The sequence below is a fragment of the Microcaecilia unicolor genome, chromosome 1 (assembly GCF_901765095.1).
Source record: "Microcaecilia unicolor chromosome 1, aMicUni1.1, whole genome shotgun sequence".
NCBI lineage: Eukaryota > Metazoa > Chordata > Amphibia > Gymnophiona > Siphonopidae > Microcaecilia > Microcaecilia unicolor.
Window position 1 is genome coordinate 386,121,020 of NC_044031.1, and position 17,851 is coordinate 386,138,870.

Here is a 17,851-nt window from a genome sequence, read left to right on the forward strand (position 1 = left end):
AAAACAATCAGCTGACTAACCTGAGCACAAACAACAAAAAATGTAAAAAAAAAAAAAAAACACAGCACCGCAGGCAACCTTGAGCCATTGGCTACTGGCTGTGCAGGCTCCGCCCGTCTCTTACGTCACTGCCCCTACGTCGCTCCGGGGGCAGTGACGTAAGAGACGGGAGGAGCCTGCACAGCCAGCAGCCAATGCCTCAAGGCTGCCTGCGGTGCCGCGTTTTTACATTTTCTAAAACATTTTTTGTAGTTAGCGCTCAGGACAACTGAGCGCTTCTTTTTATAGCGCCAGCCCTAGGAGTACCAAAGATACAACATCAAGTGGCAGGGCGGCCCGGAGGAGGAGAAGGTGGGTGTGTACCAGGCAGGGGGAGGAGTCACGAAGATCGCCGATCAAGAGGCAGGGAGGGACAGAAAAGGAGGAGGTAAACATCAGTGCTAGCAGGCAAGGGGAGGAGTACCGAAGAACGGGATCAAATGGCAGGGAGGGCTGGAGGAGGAGGTGGGGAGAGAGGGAGGGGGGGCCCTTGGCAGGGAAGCAGACAATGAGGGAGGGGGGCCACCCTGGCACACACTCACCTTCACCTGGCACACACTCTCCTTCATACACACACACTCTCTCTCACAAACACTCACTCTCTCTCTCTCTGTCACTAACACACACTTGCACCTGGGAGGGAGGGGGCCACCCTGGCGGACGGGGGCCACCCTGGCACACACTCTCATTCTTACACACACTTACATTCCCATACAAACACTCTCTCACAGAGACACTCTCTCACACTCACAAACATACACTTGCACCTGGCAGGAGGAGAGGGAGGGGGCCACATCTGAGGGAGGGGGGCCCATCCTGCCACACACTCACTCTCATTCCCACACACACATTCTCTCACAAACACAGTCACACACACTCACACTCTCACAAATACACACTTACACATGGCAGGGAGACAGGGAGGGGGCACCTTGCAGGAGGGGGGACCATCCTGGCGCACACTCATTCTCACACACACACTCTCTCTCTGAGACACTCGCGCACATTCTCACTCTCACACAGACACTCTAACACAGTCTCACTCTCTCTCTCCCAATCACTGTATCTGTGTGAAACACACTCTCTCACACTCAGTGTCACACATACGCACTTCCACACACATCACACACACACTCATTCTCACAGACACACTCACAGCCACACTCACTCAGTCACACACACACACATTCGCACATTCACTCTCTCTCTCTCACACACTCTCTCAAAAATACACACTCCAAGGAAAACCTTGCTAGCGCCCGTTTCATCTGTTTCGGAAACGGGCCTTTTTTACTAGTATAATATAAAGGGCACTGAATAAGGTTTAGCATTGTCACATGCTTATTAAAACACTAGTAAAAAAGGCCCGTTTCTGACACAAATGAAACGGGCGCTAGCAAGGTTTTCCTCTGAGTGTGTATGTTTTGGAGAGTGTATGTGAGAGTGAGTGTTTGAGAGTCAGAGTGAAAGTGGCCATCTGTCCCCTGCCCCCTCCATTCATCCTTTTCCAGCAATTCCCCTCTGTCCCTGAGCCCTGCCCTCCCAATCCATGCCCATCCATGCTCCTCTGTCACCTGGCCCCTCCATTTTTCCCTATCCAGCATTTCCCCTCTCTGCCTGAGGCCTGCTCTGCAATCCATATCCATCCATGCCCATCTGTCCCCTCCATTCATCCCTATCCAGCAATTCCCCTCTCCCTGAGTCCTGCCCTTCCAATCCATGCCCATCCATGCTCCTCTGTCACCTGGCCCCTCCATTTTTCCCTATCCAGCATTTCCCCTCTCTGCCTGAGGCCTGCTCTGCAATGCATATCCATCCATGCCCATCTGTCCCCTCCATTCATCCCTATCCAGCAATTCCCCTCTCCCTGAGTCCTGCCCTTCCAATCCATGCCCATCCATGCTCCTCTGTCACCTGGCCCCTCCATTTTTCCCTATCCAGCATTTCCCCTCTCTGCCTGAGGCCTGCTCTGCAATCCATATCCATCCATGCCCATCTGTCCCCTCCATTCATTCCTATCCAGCAATTCCCTTCTCCCTGAGTCCTGCCCTTCCAATCCATGCCCATCCATGCTCATCTGTCACCTGGCCCCTCCATTTTTCCCTATCCAGCATTTCCCCTCTCTGCCTGAGGCCTGCTCTGCAATCCATATCCATCCATGCCCATCTGTCCCCTCCATTCATCCCTATCCAGCAATTCCCTTCTCCCTGAGTCCTGCCCTTCCAATCCATGCCCATCCATGCTCATCTGTCACCTGGCCCCTCCATTTTTCCCTATCCAGCAATTTCCCTCTCTCCCTGAGTCCTGCCCTCCCAATCCATGCCCATCCATGCTCCTCTGTCCCCTGCCCCCTCCCTTCATCCATTTCCAGTAATTCCCCTCTCTCCCTGTGCCCTGCCCTCCCAATCCATACCCATCCATGCTCCTCTGTCCCCTGCCGCCTCCATTCATCCTTTTCCAGCAAGTCCCCTCTCGCCCTTCCATGCCCCCCCCGTCGCATCCATGCTACTCTCTCTCCCATGTCCCAGCCTGGCCCGCCCTCTTTTCCCCCCCCCCCCCCTTCGCATCCATGCATCGTTTTGGTTTTTTTTTTCTTCTTTTTCAATTTACCTCCGTGGTTCCGGCAACGAAGCGTCAGGGAAGGAGGCGGCGCTCCCGACGTCTAGCTTTCCCTTCGCTGTGTTCCACCTTCTTTTTAAGGCGGAACACAGCGAAGGGAAGGCTAGACGTCGGGAGCGCCGCCTCCTTCCCTGACGTTTCGCTTCCGGATTTGTTTGTTTTGTCGCGAGGGCGGGGCAGAGACGGCTGGCTGGCTTGAAGGCTTCACACCACGAATCCACGAACCCTTCAGCCTCAGCCTGGGAGTGACGTCAGATGGCTTCAAGGCTTCAAGCTTCCGGCTTCACAGAACGTTGTCTTCAGAACGTTCACGGTGCGTTTTATTATATTAGAAGATACGCTCATGCAATATTGTTTCTAAAATGTAATCATAAAAATTGTCCCCTTTCCACGCACAAACACCACCACTACTTAAAATCATAATATTTGCACTTATTTTCAAACTGCAAGTTATATTGCAGGACTGCCAGAGGCTTTTTGAAACCCTGGCGACAGAACTCCGCACAAATCACCACCGGCTACACCATTTCTAGATCTAGCATTGTGGCCCTTTGACTCACAAAACACCTTACACTATGTGTGCGCGCTATGTGTCTCTAACCTATTACATGCCACACACATTCCTGCAGTGAAGCAAATCATATTGTTCAGAGTCCTAACAACCACTCCAAAGAAGAGACCAATGTTGCAAACATAGAAAGGCAAAGGGCCATTGTCAGAAAGTACATTCACTAAACTTAAATCATTCATTGTGTAGTGTGTTAAGAGTTAGTGAGGGATTTTACTAGAAAAGACAGATGTTCCCTTTAGAGGGTGTTTTGCTACCTGGACTTATATTAAAAATGCCTTTCGGATACCACATTACTTCTGCACCATTTCTGTGAGGCATTTTCTCTAGTGTGAATTTCCAATACCAATTAAAAAAAAAAAAGAAAAGAAAAAGACATTTAGGTAGACTTGTTAGCTATATAATCAAATTATATCGGTTGTCAATGAATGCAACTGTAACCAGTTTGGCCCATTACCAAGAAACACATTCTAAAAACAGATTCCCCCCCCCCCCCCCCCCACACCTCCAGTATCTGCCACTTCAAGGTGTACAGGAATGGAGCTGAGAGGGGAAGTATGTAAAAGAATGGTGTATATACCACAGTTCTGGTCCAGCAGATTTCAAAACATTTACATTTCTTACTCAAATTTGGTGTTTTCTTCATCTGTGTTGTAAAAAACATAACATGTACTGTATGACTTATCAAACAGCTGGCTATGGGCAGGTACGAATGCTCCACTGGGAAAGAAAATATTCCCAGAGACTGGTGATGCACCAGTCCTAAAGAAAAAAAGAAAATATTCGGTGGGAAACACACACAAATAGAGATTTTTTTTTTTTTAGCTGTGTTTTGCTATCACCATCTGGGCTGGTTGCCATGGCAACCCCTGAATCAGCAGGTAACAGAAGCATTGCTACCAATCCTGGCTCATCATTACTCCTCCCTCTCACCCTAAAGGCACACTCCTCCCCCTCCCAGTCTGATCTCACACCCCACCAATAGGGCCAGTCTACTGTCTCCAACTGCCAGCAGGGGGGTGGGGGTAGTAAGAGACAGGCAAGGCAGTAATTTCTGACCTCAGTTTGAAGGCAAAAATCTGAAACAGACACAATGGTTAAGTGTTCCACCCAATAGTCTTAGCATTGTATTACAAAAGTTAAAAAAAAAAAAAAATCAACCATCCCTCTCTCTTTCCATGGTCCAGTCCAAGAGAAAATCCCTTCCTTCCGACATCCTGTTTTCCCACATCCCTGACAGAGCTCATAAGGATTCCTACTATTCAGCCAGAGCAAAGCTGGGAGAGCACAGTAATAAAAAAATAAAAATAAAAAAAAAACCAGAACAAAGGCAGCTTCACCCACCTGCTCCCAGCTAGTTACAGCCTCAGACTCAACCATTAGAAGCGCCTAGCTGTAAATTCAAGGTTATCTCCAGTTTAGTACTGGACAACACAAAGTGTTAATTTACAATGGGTCCTTCAAAAAGCATACTTTTAGTACACACCCTCATTTGGCTTGAGCATATTTTTTCAAAATGTTTGTTTTGTTTTTTAAATTTCATGTTTCTTAAAGCCCAAGTACCAATTTATGTTCTAGGAGCAGCCAGCGGGTGGGTAGGAGGGGAATCAGCTCATTTGAAATACCATGTCCCTTCACAATGACTCAGGAGAGACTGCAGCTTGTCAAAAGAAAATATAAATGTGACTGCAGCAAATTCTGGATGAGATTTTTTTTTTTTTGGGGGGGGGGCGGTGTTTTTGTTTTCTTTACAACAAAGAGCTTTATTTTAAGTGAGGGATGACTGAATACAAATTTTCTAGGAGGCCTGGCTTTCGCTTTCAGGCATCTAGATATGCCATAAAACCAGATGCCTTGCCCAACTGCACTGCTTCCAGAAGGGAGCCTGAAAAAATGGGCAGCATGGCAGTACAAAAAAAAACAAACCCAGCTTGCTCCACTACAGTCAGTCAGTCAATACACAAACCTCTGATAACCTTTCATGAGATCTCCAAGTTCCCTAAATATTTAATTCCAAGAATTCATGTACCATGTGGGCACTGGAGAGTACTCCAGTGTGCTTTTTGGTTTTCTATGCTAAATGGGCAATGATGCAAGTTGCAACCAAAGGGGGGTTAACAAAATAAATAAAATTTGCCACTTATTCACCTGTTCAGTACCTGTGTTGTTTTCAATCATTCCCATAATAAATGGAACTCCTTAATCCTTTGTCTGTCTAGACTAGATTGTAAACTCTTTGTCAAGCAAGGATTGTCTCTTAGATGTTTGTGTATAGCTCTGCATAAGTCTAGCAGCACTACAGAAATATGAAGTAGTAGGAGGAGGAGACTTCTGAAAGCAGAAGGCCCAATTTTTCACAGCCCCATAAACATTTTCCAGAAAAGGCCTGTAGAAATGGCGTCCTCTGCCAGAACGCAGGCTACCTCAGATTATGTTACTCTTGTATACCTAGCAAAGCTTCTGAAAATGCTTCTCTGTCCCTGTGAAGGAAAACCTTAATGCAGAGCCTCCCAAACTGTGGGACGGGACCCCAAACAGTGTCACAAAACCTGCCTTTGGGGTCACGACTTAGGTGGACTCTCCATACGTGCATCATTATTCTGCACCTCTGGTGGGGGTGGGGGGGTTGTCACACAATTTTCAATTTTATTTGGCTGCAATCATGGGGTCACAGCCACGAAAAGGTTGAGATGCACTGCCTTAATGGATAGAGCAATGGGTTGAGAACCAGGGAAGCCAAGGTTCAAATTCCACTACAGCTCCATATCTCTATTGCCTCATACACAAACTTACAGGTTGATATTTGGAGCTTTTTAAATTTAAACATTTTTTATTGAACCAAGAACATAAGAAAACAATACACGTGTTCAATTACAAAAATTAAAAAAAACAGAGAAAGTCCTCTCCCAACCAGCAAAAAGTTAACAAAAACTGAAGCGCCTGAACTCATAGCACTCCAGACAAGCATACAGTAGGAAGGTGAAAAGGAGTGGCCTAGTGGTTAGGGTGGTGGACTTTGGTCCTGGGGAACTGAGTTCCGATTCCCACTTCAGGTACAGGCAGCTCCTTGTGACTCTGGGCAAGTCACTTAACCCTCCATTGCCCCGTGTAAGCCGCATTGAGCCTGCCATGAGTGGGGTACAAATGTAACAAACAAAAAAAATCCCATCTCCCACCCCAATGGGGGGGGGGGGAACAGACCCCAAACACAACTCTTGCTGGAATCAGCCAAATGCACCCAACCATCCCATGCCCTACCGAAGGGTCACCTTTCTCCAATTAGGCAGGAAATGGCAAGAAAGCCTGGAGCCTGAAAGAGGTAATGCACTGAGAACTAAACTCCTGTCTCAATGAGACAAAGACTGTTCAAGTTGTCAAAAAAGGCTTCTTTTTTCACTTAAAGAAACACCCAGCATGTCTCTGTTCAAGCAACATCAAGTTATGAAAATGATTCCTCAAAGTTCAGAAAGGTGGAGCAGCATCACTGATGCACACTCCTAAAATTACTTGTTTACCCAGTACCCCTGCCTTTCAAAGTAAAGGGGTGCGAAACCAATTGGGAATATGAAAAAACATACCTGTCCAGGAGCAAGGCTGCTGGTAATACTGGACTAGGGTGACTAAACAGTGCCCCCCAAGTAGAGCAATAGAGCCTGCCAAAAATATTTTGACTTTCATACAACTCCAAAAAAACATGAAAAAAAGAATTAACACCCTGTTGACATTTCCTACAAATAGGAGTATCCAATCCCCCTGCATGAAATAGGCTTGATGTATCACACAGAACTGACATTCCTGGAATTAAGTATTAATACAGATTGTGGGTATACACCGAATCAACACACCAAAAATCCTGAGAATCCACATATTTGAAGCTATTTAACCAGTAAGGAGAGGCTCAGCACTGATCGTACACCCAGCTCAGTGACACTTACCTGCCGAATATTAGTGTGGACCTCTGCAGCACTATCTGATTAGTACCAGGGCCGTCCCAAAGTTATCTGGGCACTGCTGACTAGATAATTTGTGCAAATACAGCCACATAGAAATCTGTCTTAACTCGCCTGGATAGCTATCCAGGTACCACTATCAGCAATACATTCTGGGGCCTGTTAAAAACCCGAGTATTCAGCACCAGTAGACAGATATAAGCCGGTGCTGAATATCAGGTCTTAAATCCACCCACAGTGGTTGGCGTTTCAAAAAATGCTGACCACTGATACCTGAATTTCTCAACCTGAATGTAACTTGCTATGTGCTATAACTGAAAAATGGCGAGAGCTAAATCCACCCCCCCCCCCCCCAAAAAATAAAAAAAATAAAAAAAAAATAAAAACCTTCTTCTCAAATCCTGCCCTGGTGTCACACCTAATACAGTTCCCACACACCCCTGTAGTTTAAGGGCTGAATATGCATTCACTCCAGACTTAATACTGCTTGCATTTAGAGCGGACAGAAACTAAAGGCAGAGCTCCACATTAATCCTGAGTTAACTAATCTCACCCAGGAAAGTGGATTCATACTTCAATTACTAATTCCAAGAGCAGCTAATATAGAATTAAATGGATGTAAACAGTAACAGAATCGATTCCAAGACTAACCATCAATGTAACATGTCCAAATTTAATATCCCAGAGAAGAATTCCCTTGGGAACAGAACAAGGAGGGAGCAAGTGAAGTCAAATCAATTGTTTAGTCACATATTTAGTTCACGAGTAACAGGGCTTGCGAGTGAAACAGAAAACACATCTAAGAAAGAGTACAGAAGTTATTTCGGTATCAATGCACAGCTGATGAGCATGGTGTACTCAACCCCTCCCCCCCCTTGTACAAATCGGTCAAAGTGATACTCAAGGGACAATGAGAAAGGTGTACAAATAACCAATTTAGATTCATTCTCAGAAGTGCCCATATGCTGTTATTAAATGGCTTATTGAGGATGCAAGAAACTGGGCACGCCAGAAGCAGTGAGCGGGAAAAAGGCTCGACCGCTGACATTATGGCACACTGTGAAGAAGAGCAGTCCAAAGAAGCCAGGCAGAGGTCCGCTTACACCGGCTAGCAGTGGCTCTGTACAAGAAGAAAATATCAGAGAAAAGCCCTGGCCTTACACCGAGGGATCCCAGCCTTCAGCTCTTGCTGTACTGTACCACCCTTCCTCCCTCTCCTTCACCGTCCCTCACGGATCTTGGAGCCAAACTGCAAAAAAATGGCAAACCCCGGTAGCTGAGACCCTCATTCACCCCGTAGTGTTCAATATTAAAAGTAAAAAGCTCACGTACAAAATAATACAGTAAAGGTACTAGCTTATACATGGTACATCACAAGACCTCACAGATCACATGGCCTTATTTAGCCTACCAGGATGAAGAAGCTGCATTTTACAATGGCTAGCACCCACAGATGGCTGCGCATTAGTTTTCATCTCTGCATGCAAGATCTTACAAGAAAGCAGTAGGCACAGTCATTCACTTGCAAATCTACAAATCAGCTACAGGCTAAGTCAGAGGTGCCTGACCCTGGCCGAAAACTAGATTTCGCTTTCCTATTACCAACCTGTGCAAATTAATCTGGCTCTCAGACCAAGTGTATTCAAAAATACCTGCTGAATATTCACTGTGGACATCTAGAAAGAGGGCTGCGAGCAGCCAACCATGACTCGGATCACACAGGCCATGAAGCTGTTAAAACCTGCTATTGCACAGCTCTTCTACCACCTCAGAAAGCTCTGCATTACTTCAATGAGCGAGGTCCTGCTGTGAGACACAATCTGGTCTTGGATTATGCAGCATAAAAAAAAAAAATACATAAAATAAAAACCACCGACAAATAGGCGCTCTGACTATATATTTTTATCAGCAGACATTTCACAGTTCCTTACACATTCTTCCATCCAGTAAATTTATCAAGTACACACCAACTCCTAAAAAAATTTAAAAAAAGAACTATACACACACACACACACACCTGTGGTGCCCACATAAAAGGTCTGGTTTGTAGCTGATCCAGCATGGAAATATAAGAACTATCAACACACTATGGAATCATTTTATGAGCTTTTTCCTGGAGTAAAGCAGGTATAAAATGCAGAAATGGCCTCTCATGAAACTGAGCCTACTTTTATGCAATTCGCCCCTAGGCATTTCCAGGGTACATTTTGGGCAAAGCTGCGATGTACACAATTACTTTATAAAATGCATATGTACAAAAGTAGAATACACGTACACTTACACCTTCTTCCTTCAGAGCGGGAATGACTATGTGAAACAGCATTTATACACTATGGGGGTCAATGTAGCAGGCCTATCTTACAGATATACGAAAGAAAATTTATACTCAACCTTTATTGTCGTAGAGCAAGTCGGAGCAGAGAGTGGACATTCCTGCACATTACATTACTATGTGCTAACTGGCTAGCGCATGGATACTGCATGAGCCCTTACCACCTACAAAATGGGTGGTGTTAAGCGCACATGTGGTAATTTTTTATACTTCGAGGTCAAGGTGGTCTCGCTTCTGCAGCTGAAGTTGGTGCATGGATTTGGGAAATGATCGTGTTATGCTACATGCAGTGTGAAGAACTGTATATAGATCAGGTCAGTAAAATCCTCTCAAGCAACTGAAAGTACAAGACCAATGCAGAAATGTTTCCCCAATTAATCATTGCCCCTGACGCAGTTTCTGGCAAACATGGCCATGTTGGGCACTGTATGTTGAGCTCCTGGGAGCTTTTAATTTACCAATAAAAAGACTGTTTTCTTCACAAGGTCTTTTGGTTTTATTTTCCAGAACAGGAATTTGACATCAGAGGGGGCAGGGGACCAGCAAAGCCATCAGCCACACAAGTGCTCAGTGCACCCCCTTACTGCCTGCACCTGGGGCAGACCACACCCATTGCCCTGTCCTTGGTATGCCACGGGGCACCAGGTTAGCAACCTTATAGAACAGTGCTTAGTGCCGATTCCCGCACCCAAAGTTGGATGCTGGATTAACACCAGTCGAAACCCACTGTAAATATCAGCGCCTAACTCACGGCCAGGTGTATGTTTTTGGAATGCCTCTGCCCCTCCCCTTTTGTGCACTGGGATTTAGGCACCCATTCATATAGAATAGCGCGCAAACAGATGTGCACGCAAATCCCAACCATTGCCAATTAACTTTGTAAAACACGTATGCATGCAGAAACACGTATGCATGCAGGAGTGAAGGAGTGGCCTAGTGGTTAGGGTGGTGGACTTTGGTCCTGGGGAACTGAGGAACTGAGTTCGATTCCCGGCACAGGCAGCTCCTTGTGACTCTGGGCAAGTCACTTAACCCTCCATTGCCCCATGTAAGCCGCATTGAGCCTGCCATGAGCGGGAAAGCGCGGGGTACAAATGTAACAAAAAAAACCCCAACTCTTAGGAAATTGGGTGTGGGCGTACTACCACTCTGAGGCATCTCTGGGGCCACAGCCTTAAGTACACATTTATTTTATAAAATACATGATAAAATACACACGTGTGCTCTTGGTTGATTTAATAAATATATGATTTAAATATTAAAAAAACACCCACAGTTATGCAAGAGAATCTACATGGGGGGAAATGGGTGTCAACCTAGGAGCACATTTTATCAGATCACACAGGCATCTATGGTGCCTTTTCAAAGTAGACATCTTTTAGGAAAATTGACATAGGTGTCCTTGTTGTGATGTTACCCTTGCTGTGTCAGATTCCCAAGTAAATTTTCATAACCCGATTATGTTGAAAACGCAGCCCCACTGAAGGCTGCAAAAATCAGATTTGATATGCTGTCCTAGGAAAGCTGTTTCTATTGTGATGCTTCAGTAGATTAGCTGGTCATCACGTGTAGCAGACTCCACCGATTAAATCCACAGAAATACTAATGGGTACGTCACAACCAGACATCACACTAATACAGGCTGAGCAGATGGGTCCGTGTGACGGGGTCAAGTTGATGCAAAGCCGAGTCGGCCCCACTGTGTGCAGCGAGATGATATTCCAATATCTTTAAAACTGACTGTCTCCCAACAGACAAAAGCCATAGCTGGCTCAGCCAGGCCTCTCCCCTGGACAGGGAGCAACAAGATTTTCGCTGCACAGATGTGAGTAGGACAGGCAAGGCTAGGCAGTTAGTTCTAAAGTTGTTTCCTGGACTGGGTTATATTAAATAATGTTATTGGGCAGAGATCACTGGAAGCCCATGTCCAAGATTTAAGGGCACCCTCAAGCACAACCTTAACGCCTGCAAGGTAAATTTGAACAACTGGGGGAGGATGCAGCTCTAGGGCAGAGTCAGATAGAGGCAGCTATGTCTGAAAATCAAGTGAACACGAGTTTGAAAAGAAAAGGGAAAGGGGATGGGATTTGTAACCACAGACAGGCATTATATCAATCAACGCGGGTTACACATTATACACAGATCTTATTTTGTACCCTGGGGCAATGGAGGGTTAAGTGACTTGCTCAGTGTCACAAGGAGTGGCAGTGGGAATTGAACATGGATCCCTTGGTTCTCAGGCCACTACATTAACCATTAAGAACAGGTCAACAGCAACTTCCATAATCCTGTGTTACTTGTGCTCTCCCATGTGGGGCTGGGATCAGTCTTGTCACCTCAACTGACAAAATAAACTTAAATGGAGGGAGGTACTGACAGGTCATACTATCTTCAGATGTAAAATATTTACAGTGATGTAAATTGGATGTGTTTATTTAAGGTGGACAGCTAAAAATTTCAAACATGCTACCCATGACCTTTACAACATCCTGAGCAACGCTGAAGGAGCCATAGCCAAGTACAGGGAGTTCGTATATCTTCAGATGAGCCGTGCTTGTAGTGTAGTTACGTATTTAAGAACTACTAGTTATCCTTCTCCATAAACTCATGCCTAGATTTTTAAAATGGGCTGCGAGAGCTGAAGTTTGACTGCTGTAGGCTTAAAGTGGCGCTGCTGCACTGTGATGTCACGAACCACCAGGAAAACTGCTGCCACTGATTAGTCTGGCAAGGCAGAGAGCCACTTATATGCTGCATCCCAGAGGCAACACTGATCACTGTCATCTTTTTCCAGGACAAACCACATGTTTGTTACACACACACAAAATCTGTGACTACTCCCCAGTTATCAGTGACATGAGCTGGAGTTGGTTAAGGACATTTCCAACAGTCTCCCCACCTAAATAGGTTTTATTTATTAATGCACCCAGGCGGCACTTAAGCTTTCACTCAATCACAGAGGTCACAATACTTTGAGGTGCTGGAATACAGAGCCGTGGTCATCCATCTGACCTGATTAGCGATATTACAAAGTCAAGTCTGAAGAGAGCAGCTGTCACAAAAGCTGGCAACAGAGTCACTAAGTTATTCATGAAACGCTGTGCCAGTTAAATTTGGGGGAACCAGAAGCAGCCATCAATCTCCACTTAAGTATTTCAGCAGCAAAAAAATAAAATATGAAATCTATCACCATGAAAGTTCTTAAGTCTTACTAAAATGTAAGATCGATTTGGATTTGTTGCCATATATATTTTTGGATTTAAGAAAGAAAAAAAACATATCACAGAAAAGAAACTATTACCTATACCTGCAGTTTGATTAAAAAATAAATAAAGCTTCAGCTGCTTTAATTTTTAAAAATGCCAACATGATCTATACTTGTGGGCCAAGAAAGATAGTGTGTGCACATCAAATGATTATTTTCACTTCCCTCAGTAATCTAAAGGCACTGCTGAATGTGAGATTATGACAGCCAATGCTTTACCAACTGAAAGGACTTAACATATATTTTTATCTGCAAAAACATAGTCACCAGAAGTTCAAGCTTTGTGCCTCTCTCTAGGTCAACCGGAAGTAGACTTTTTGAGAAAAATGGCCCACTTTCTCTTTTCCAAGACAGGTGTACATGACCACCACAGAACACTTCTAACAAATCAGAACACTACATTCTGATCCCAAAAACACCAGAGGCCAGATTTAGTAACATGTACTACTGTATTAAAGTACATTATTTTACCACAGGGCCATTTCTGACATTGGGATCCATTTACTAATAGCACACATTAAGGCACTCCACAAAATCTAGCCCTGTGATCTGTAAATTAAATACGTTTTTTCTGTTTTTGGTAGGAGACTTGCATTCGCTCTCTGAGATGGAGGTTCAAGGAAATAGTCAATGTCACTACAGAACTATAATCAACAAAAATTCAGGGAGAGATAAATATTATAACTTCAAAAACAATTATACTTGTGTTTCAACAGATAAGTCCTCCCAGTTTTCAATTTATTATATTCTGTGAAGTTATCCAGATGTTTGGACCCATATGAACAGTTCAAAAATTAATTACAGTATAGGGACGGACTTATAATGTGCCAAGAACGCAAGTATTGCCATACTGGGACAGACCAAAGGTCCATCAAGCCCAGCATCCTCTCTCCAACAGTGGCCAATCCAGGTTACAAGTACATGGCAAGATCTCAAAACAGGGAGGGTCCAAGAAAACAGCAAGGCAAACAATCTGCAAACTCCAAAGTGGAAAACAACTAAGCAGATCAATGATAAACGCAAACAAGCGTTATTATTAAAATGATATAAAATATAGAATATACTGCCTGACACAGGCTGTGTTTCGCCCAGCAGGGCTGCATCAGGGGCTATTCAATGTATAATACATGTTTGTTCCAGTAAATTATGTTCATAGTACAAAAAAACCAGCACAAACCATATTAAGCAGAGGGCAACATCTAGTAACCGGCATGTGTCCTTCCGTCACAGTGATGGCTGGACAAGTGTCGGTTACTAGACAGTTATAGTAAGCATTGTTGGTGTATATACTCTATATATTTTATCATTTTAATAATAAAGCTTGTTTACGTTTATCACAAGATCTCAAAACTGTACATTTTATGATGCTTATCCTAGAAATATGCAGTGGATTTTCCCCAAGTCCATTTCAATAATGGTTGATGGACTTTTTTTAGGAAGATATCCAAACCTTTTTTAAACCCCGCTAAGCTATCTGCTTTTACTACACATGTAATCACATCTTCCAGTCATTAGCATCTATCACTGCACATTTATAAGTCACATATTGTTTCTGATCACATTCACACATTTTTTGTGGGTTTATTGCAAGTATAATTGCTTTTGAAATTATTTTCTCTGTCCCTGAATTTGTATAGATTATAATTAGCTTTATGGAGAATATTGTACATTCCCAATTTTTTATTTAGCTACAGAACTGTGCCATACCAAAGCCTGTGCAACTGCACAGGATGCAAACATGGAGGGTTGCAAAAACTGCTCCCACCTCCAATCATTGTGGCGAAGCAGGTGGAAGGGGTGCCAGTGGGCGAGTCCCACTACAGCCCTAGTGCACAAGTGTACACATCATGCCAAAAGAAAACTTGAAGTAAAATTCAGTACCAGAAGCCATTACAAATCGTATTTCAGACAGGTGTGTAATTCAGTCCCAGTGTTAAGCAGGCCATCCCACACCTTCCTGGCCTGGAATCTACTTTAACCTAGAAGATACCAAACAGGCTTTCAAACACTGGATGAGGCAGGAAATGAAGCATGGATGAGTGGAAGAACACCCCATGAACAGAGGCAGCAAGAGGAATTGTACAAGTTAAGATTTCACAACAAACATCCAAACATGCCAGCCCTGGCCACCAATTTGGCCTGCAGTGGCCCTTAACCAGCTACACACATTTGCTTTCTGGCAGTCAGACCCTTATGCCCCAAGAGCTCCCAAGTCCTAGACATGGGTCTCAAGGAAAACAAACAGTGGGATCAGGATGATTTAAAAAAGTGGGGGGGCACCCACCCTCTAGGTCTAAAGCACCAGCCAACATTTTATCCACCACAACCTACACAGGGCACCACTCAGGTTTCATAAATACGGGGTCAAATGTCCCCGATTACATACATACATGAATTGTATTTAAAATTAAATAAAATAACTATTCCAAAAGAAAATACCCACAAGTCATTACCCAATACAATGTATGTAAGGGAGGCCTTGTCTTTCACATCAACTATATAGCAAGGCTGTTTTTGTTCCTGGTTGAAAAGGTTTAATTTCCAGATGTAACCCTTCCCCCTCGCCCCCCCAGCTTTACACAGGCTTCCTCAAAACATACACCAAGATGACACAATGCCAACAGAAACAGGAAGCAACCATTAAAAAAAACTAAGAACAGAAAACACATAAATAAAAGTTCTCAAAGGCAGCTCGGGTGCAGTTCGTTTAATACATCACAGGTAACAAAAACCATAACAGGGAAAGCAAAGAAACCCTCGGAAGAGAGTCAAATTCACCATTTTGATCATTATATCAGGAAAAAAAACACCCTCCCACTTCAAAAAAAAAAAAAAAGAGAAAAGGCCATTGCTTTCTCCTTCCAACCACTCACGGAGTTTCTGTTGCTGGGCAAAAACTGTATTTCTATTAGCTTTTAATAACGACTTTTTCTGACGGATAGACGAAAAAATAATACAAAATTATGAGCCAACATAAAGAGAACAAGAAATGGACCCCCCCCCCCACCCCCATGAGAACAAAAGGGAGAGCTATCAAATCAATTCAACAGCTGACTTGCACTCTGCCTCCCTGTTTGGCTCTCATCAGACACACAAACAATACCATTTATTTTAGTACCAAAAAAAACCAAAACTCATCCATCAGGCCCCAAATATATGGGGTAAAGGTGGTGGGGGTGGGGGGGGTGTCTTATCTTCACCAGCAACAGGAAGAACAGGGCACCGATAAAAATGCTACTTTAACACCTTCCTGGCTCCTCCTGATCCACAAGCCTTCAGTTCCGAGGGATCACAACCCCAGAGCCCCCAGCTAGTAACAGCAGCTCCCCCCCCCTCCTGCCCCCACCCCCAATCAAGGGGGGAGGCGATCGGCCGGGCTGGGAGAGCTCACCCTGTCACCCTCCGGCTCTTTCCCTCCCCCCACCCAGCAAAGGCAAAAGGAAAAAAACAACACAAAGAGGAACCAGCTCGCTTTCCCCTTCCATTTCAACCCCGAAAAGTGCGCCGATCCCAAAAATACGGGGGTGGGCGGGTAGAGGGGAGTGCCCTGCTTATGCTCCTGGGGGTGACGGGGGGCAGGGGCGTCGGGGAGGGCAGGATGAAGAAGGATTGGGGAGAGCGGGTCCTACCTGGCAGCGCCGAGCTTCCTCTTCCTCCGTCTGCTGCTGCTACAGCCGCTGCCTCTCCTTCCCCCTGCAGCCAGTCACTGTGTGTGTGTGAGTGTGTGACGAGCTCTGTTACTCCCTCTCTCGCCTTGACACACACATACACACTCTCTCCCATTGAATCCAAGGGTTGAGCCCAGTGATGTCATCCTCTTAAGCAGTGCCCTCAAACGGCTTTAAAGCGACACCTTCCTGCTTTCGGGGACCTGCTCTCCTGACTCACCTTTCAGGCTATAAAGAGAGAATATAGGTGCATGCCGTGAAATGAGCAGGTGCGCTCTGGAAATCGGTAGCCCCCCCCAAACAAAAAATAATAATAATTCGGGTGCGTTAGCATTGGGAATGTGTTAGTTAAGAAATGTATTAAGTCGGCCCCCAGGAAAAAAACATGTATCACCCATTTTTATAATGCTGTTAACCTTTGTTTTTATTAATTCAGGTGTACAGACACAAAGTTGCACTGGTTAGGAAAAAGTAATTTAATTATTTCAGTCCTCTTTTTTTTTCTTTTTTTTTTTACCTTGGGATGTACAGAGAACATGTTCTGTGAAACGGGATAGCGGAGACGTTTCTTACAAAGCATTTTCAAAAACAGAAAGACACATTAGATTGTAAGCTCTTTTAGAGCAGGGACTGTCTTTTCTTCATGTTCAATTGTGAAGCGCTGCGTACCGACTGGTAGCGCTATAGAAATGATTTATAGTAGTAATAGTAATAGAAACCCAAAGCCATCAGGATCCCAGCACCTTTGATTTATGTTGTACCAGTGGCGTAGCCAAGGGTGGGCCTGGATGGGCCCAGGCCCACCCATTTTGGGCTCAGGCCCACCCAGTAGCAGCACACCTATGATGTGGCTGGCAGGGATCCCCAAGCCCCACCAGCCAAAAACTCACCAAAACCGTCCCCCCTGCATACCAGCCTTCCTTCTGATGTATTCCTGCATATGTGGAAACAGGAAGTTGCATTAGAGGGAAAACTGTGGGACCAACATGAGCAGTGTGTATTAGTTGCTGCTTGCTGCCAGTGAAAATCTGCTATTTAAAAGGTATGGCGGGGTAGGGGGGATGTTTAAGAGACTATATGGCATGCAGGCAAGACAGTGAGAGACCAAATCAGTTGTGGGACAGGGCGGAGTTCTGCCCACCCATCTTGGGCCCAGGCCCACCCAAATATGGGTGTCTGGCTACGCCCCTGTGTTGTACTCAACTGTCCTTCTCAAATGCATGGAGGCCCCAATGCACCTCTTCCTCCTCCTTCCCTCCCCCTAACTTCTAAACAACTCCCTAATGTTCAACAATATTTGCTTCTTATTAGCATTGAACATTAGGGAGTTGTTCAGATGCGCTGTTCTGGTGTTATTTCTCTGGCGCTGTTCTCATTTGCCGTGCAGGAATCGCTAGTGCGGCTTTGTAA

The 17,851-nt window shown here is 44.9% G+C and overlaps 1 protein-coding gene across 2 annotated transcripts in view; it reads right to left on the minus strand.

Annotated features, from left to right (window-relative positions):
* LOC115474908 (casein kinase I) overlaps window positions 1–16,497 on the minus strand; it is a 195,514-nt gene extending 179,017 nt beyond the window's left edge. For both annotated transcript variants that reach the window (XM_030210608.1, XM_030210617.1), the window contains exon 1: window positions 16,403–16,497. The gene's annotated coding sequence lies outside the window, so the exon portion shown is untranslated. The remainder of the gene's footprint in view (window positions 1–16,402) is intronic.
* Between the last annotated feature and the right edge of the window lie 1,354 nt (window positions 16,498–17,851).